General features: G+C 39.6%; 1 non-coding gene across 1 annotated transcript; it reads right to left on the reverse strand.

Moving 5' to 3' along the window:
• Positions 1-3940: 3940 nt before the first annotated feature.
• Positions 3941-4047, reverse strand: LOC140821189 (small nucleolar RNA R71). Its single transcript, XR_012115667.1, has one exon. It is a non-coding gene; the product is annotated as a small nucleolar RNA R71 (small nucleolar RNA).
• Positions 4048-5050: the final 1003 nt, after the last annotated feature.

The following is a 5050-nucleotide window of genomic DNA, read 5'->3' on the forward strand; positions in this document are numbered from 1 at the left end:
AGATCCCCTCTTTATTGGGATGATATCTCTGAAGTTCCTGAGACTGGACCTGATATGATTAGAGATATGACTGAAAAAGTGAAATTGATTCAGAAGAAAATGAAGGCAGCTCAGGACCGACAAGCCAAATATGCCAACCTTCGACGACGACCGTTGGTATTTGAAACAGGAGATCGAGTATTCTTGAAAATTTCTCCTTTTACAAGTGTGGTTAGATTTGGAAATAAGGGAAAGTTATCTCCACGATATGTTGGTCCTTATGAGATTCTCGAAAAGATAGGAGATCGTGCCTATCGACTAGCATTGCCGCCTTCATTATCTGAAATACATGATGTATTTCATGTATCGATGTTGCGGAAGTATCTCCCTGATGATTCTCACGTTATTAAACTAGACGAGACCGAGCTGGATGAGACATTGAGTTATGTCGAAAAACCGATTCGGATTATCGATCGTAAAGAAAAACAGCTCAGAACAAAGACGATTTCTCTTGTGAAAGTTCAATGGACTCGTCATGGCATTGAAGAAGCCACTTGGGAGACTGAATCAAATATGAGACAAGAATTCCCAGCATTATTTCACTGATGTAAATTTTTATTCGACTTTAATTACATTTCTTCTTAATGATATGATTTGACTATCTGTGATTTCGAGACGAAATCGTATCTTAGGGGGGGAGAAATGTAATGCCCGAGATTTTGATTCAATTAATCTGATATAGTTTATTGATTATGAATTGATGTGATTATATCCGGGCTATCCCGAGACCAGATTGAGCAATGCATATGAAGTTACACAAGTGGTGGACAGAAATAGTGGCGCCCGAGCAGTAGTGTTTGACCGCCCGAGTGCCAGTATGCTGTGGGCAGAAGATGTGGCGCCCAGGCGGTAGTTTTTGACCAGCCTGAGCGCTAATGATTAAGGGTGAGGACAGAACCTCCCGCGCCCGGGCGGTAAGTTTTAACCGCCCAAGCACCGAGCAAGCGCCCGGGCGGTAAAGATCAACCGCCCGAGCGCCGCCTGAAATTTGTGAAAAAGGATGACACGTATCGTTACATGCAAGTAGATATATATATATAAGTTTATGCCTTCAGAATGCATATCAAAAACCGAAGAAAGGAAATAGAAAATCTTTCAGAAAAATCCTTACGCCTTTATATTTCGATCCGTCCGATTTTGAATCTGACTGCAGTACTGTGTTCCTATCGACGCAGGTTTCAACTGGACGTAAGTTTTGTTAAGTTTTGATATGTCTTGAAATTATGACATTGTCAGAATTGAATAGGATTTATATATGATGTTCTTGATATGTTAGACATCGTAGAATCGAAGTCAGATTAAGAAACAGCTTGATTATGGAATTGTTATGATTTTCTGATTATATTGATCTGAAATCGGACAGATTTGGAGTATGGATTGATTTCAGATTATATGGGATATGAGTTATGATTTGTAATTGATGTCTGTTGATATGGTATTGACGGGGATACTGAGATTGTGTCGTTATACCGTGATTTGAATTAAATCCAGATTAATCATATTCAGTATTGAATTAAGAATGGAACATTGATATTATGATTATAAATATATCATTTCAGATTTACAGAGACAGTCTTGAGTTCAGAACTTATATTGCTTCAAACCGGGACTACAAACGAAAGGTATAAGTCAATGTGGTATTGGGAGATCGACTTGAGTCAGTTTGGACTTGAGTTTCCCTAAATCACATAATTTACTTTATTTCATTGATATTTGCATGTATTTGATTGATATACTTGTTTGTCTTGATATATAGATAGCAGGTATTAGATTACTTGTTCTCTTGATATATAGACAGCAGGTAGGAGTCGAGTAATCTTGTAACAGAAGTGCTTGATAGTGGTGTGATAGGACTCGTTTTTACGTGTTTTTAGTGTTGGTTTTGAGTCGCATTCATGCATCATATTTGTATGTTTTAGTTTAATTTAGCATTTTTCTAGCATTATTTAGCATATGACTGATCTCGTGTAGTTGGTGGTTATTTTGTAGGAATTGAACCAAAAAGTGGGAGAATATGTGCCAAAACATCGAGAAGGACTCGCTAGGGCGGTCACAATTGACCGCCCCAGTGAGCATGTTGGTCTAGCCGAGGATTTGTTGCGAAAGAGTCTCGCTAGGGCGGTCAAAAGTGACCGCCCCAGCGAACCCAGGGACATGGCCGAGGAATTTTCTGCGAGAACCTCTCGCTAGGGCGGACACTTTTGACCGCCCTAGCGAGGCACGAGATTTGAAAAGATTTGTTTTACTTTTTATGGACTCTATCCTACACCATAAACCTAATACACGAGAGGGGCGCCGTTTTGGAGGCTGAGATCATTATTTTCATCATATTTTCTTGGAGAAAAGGCAAGGAGCAAAAGAGATTTCGAAGACCTCGAGATTTCCGCGCGTCGTGGCCGTCATCCGTCGTCATCTTTAGTATTTTAATTATTCAGTTGTTAATTCTTAGATTGTTGTTAGTTTTTATTATGAATTTTAGTAGCTAAACTCTAGATTTGTTGGGATTTGAGGGGATCCTACCCCGTACTCGTTGTTTAACATTATTTATCGACGGTTTTATTAGTGATTTGTTTATGCTATTGTTCTTTCTTGTTTCAATCGAAGCCTAGCTAACTTCCTTTGCTTATTTCATGTTGTTAATGATTTCGATAGAATAATTAACAATAGGATCGAATAATATAGACCACGGATTTACAATTTTAGTAGATATACGGAATTGGATACGTGTCGATAGCGATAATTCACCCGGATGAAAGCTAGTGGACTCCATAGAACGTAATGCAATCTTGAACTGTTAAATAATTGAGGATACTTGATTACTGCATGTTTATGATTAGTATTAATATAGCTCGACAGAGTATATTAATTAGTCTAGAGAATTCCGTCGAATGCACGAGTAAGAGTCGAGTGGAATTATTTAAACACGAGTGGTGGGTGAACTGAAAATTTTCGTTTCTCATTTGATTTTAATCCAAATTAATCATTGCTCTTTTGAACACATTTTCTTTGCATTTTAATTATTTGAATTGTTTAATTTACATTAGTATAATCATCAACTCAATTTATCGTTGCTAAAGAGATTTTACCTGAAAATAAAAAGAGTGTGACGCAGTCCTCGTGGATCGATACTTGTATTCACTTACGTTTATTATAACTTGACTATCGTTCGATTGCGATATTTAAATCGAGCTTTCATTTATAAAATAAATTTTGGGACTATTAACTGTGCAAGTTTTACTCGATCAAGTTTTTGGCGCCGTTGCCGGGGACTGTTGATTCACGATTTTTTATTTTCATTTAAATTCTTTAGTATTATTGATTTTATTGATATTTGATACTCGCATTGTGTTGCAGATTTGTCTAGTGTTGCATGCGAAGATCACTCGAGATAAAGCTTGAGCCTTTTGACCCCGTGATTGAACGCACAGCTAGACGTCGAAGACAACAACAAAGACTTAAAGAACAGATGGAAAGACACGAGCAAGAACGTGGAGAGGAACAGCGTGACAATAGACAAGTTGAGATACCACGTCGCATACCAATGTTGGCTTATGCACAGCCGTCTCTTGATGGAGCACGTCCAAGCATCGTAAGACCAGTCATCCGAGCTAATCAGTTTGAGATCAAGCCAGCTATCATCCAGATGATTCAGAACACTGTTCAATTTGGGGGAAGTGCACTTGACGACCCTAATTCTCATATAGCTGACTTTCTTGAAATTTGTGATACTTTTAAGTTTAATGGCGTGTCTGATGATGCTGTTCGTTTGCGTTTATTTCCATTTTCACTGAGAGATAAAGCTTAGTCGTGGTTAAACTGTTTGCCTGTAGGGTCTATCACTACATGGGAGGACATGGCAAAGGCATTCCTGATCAAGTACTTTCCTCCGTCGAAGACTATGAAGCTTAGAGCCGACATTACTACTTTTGCTCAATATGAGAACGAGTCACTTTACGAGGCATGGGAGCGCTACAAGGACTTGTTGAGGAGATGTCCACACCATGAGCTGCCGCTTGGGTTAGTTGTTTAAACTTTCTACTACGGTCTGATTACTCCTAACCGTACCATGATAGATGCTGCGGCATGTGGTAATTTACCGAGAAAGACGGCTGAGGAAGGATATGAGTTATTGGAGGAGATGGCTGCTAGTAGCTATCATCCTCAGTCTGATAGGCAGAGACGAGGTGCTGGAGTTCATCAAGTTAATGATTTGTCTGCGGTTTCAGCACAGTTAGAGGCGTTGAATAAAAAGATTGATGCGATGAGCATGAGTGGGTCGGCTATGCGTCTGCAAGAAATTTTCTGTGACAAGTGTGGGGGTGAGCATGACGTGCAGGATTGCCAAGATGCCAATCCATTCTATGTGCCCGAGGGAGCACCGGTAAAACAAGTGGGATTCCAGAACCGTCCTAGAAATGACCCTTATTCGAATACATATAATCCGGGATGGAGGAATCACCCAAACTTTTCATGGGGAGGTCAAAACAACCAAAATCGCCAACAAAGAGGTCCACCATATGGGATGCACCAAGGATTCAAGCCAGAACCGCCTCGGGAGGAGAAATCCAATTTAGACCAAATGATGACTAAATTTATTTCTGCCACCGAGACGAGATTTCAGAACCAAGATGCATCCATAAAGGGATTAGAGAATCAAATTGGAAAATTGGCTAAGTTGATTGCTAATAGGGAGCAAGGAGCTTTGCCAAGCAACACGGAAGTTAACCCAAGAGAGCATGTGAAGGCTGTGGAATTGCGTAGTGGGAAAGCACTCGAGTCTAATGAGGAAAAGACCATGCACGGTGAGGATGAGGTGGAAACTCGAGGAGGTAAGTCTTCTAACTCTACACCTACATCTATTGCACAAAATAAAGTTGTTATCCCCCCACCTTTTCCTGCAGCAATGAAGAAAGCTAAATTAGATGCACAATTTGGTAAATTTCTTGAGATGTTTAAAAAATTGCATATTAACATTCCTTTTGCTGATGCTTTATTGAATATGCCAAGTTAT

The sequence above is a fragment of the Primulina eburnea genome, unplaced genomic scaffold (assembly GCF_022965805.1).
Source record: "Primulina eburnea isolate SZY01 unplaced genomic scaffold, ASM2296580v1 ctg448_ERROPOS400000+, whole genome shotgun sequence".
Lineage (NCBI taxonomy): Eukaryota > Viridiplantae > Streptophyta > Magnoliopsida > Lamiales > Gesneriaceae > Primulina > Primulina eburnea.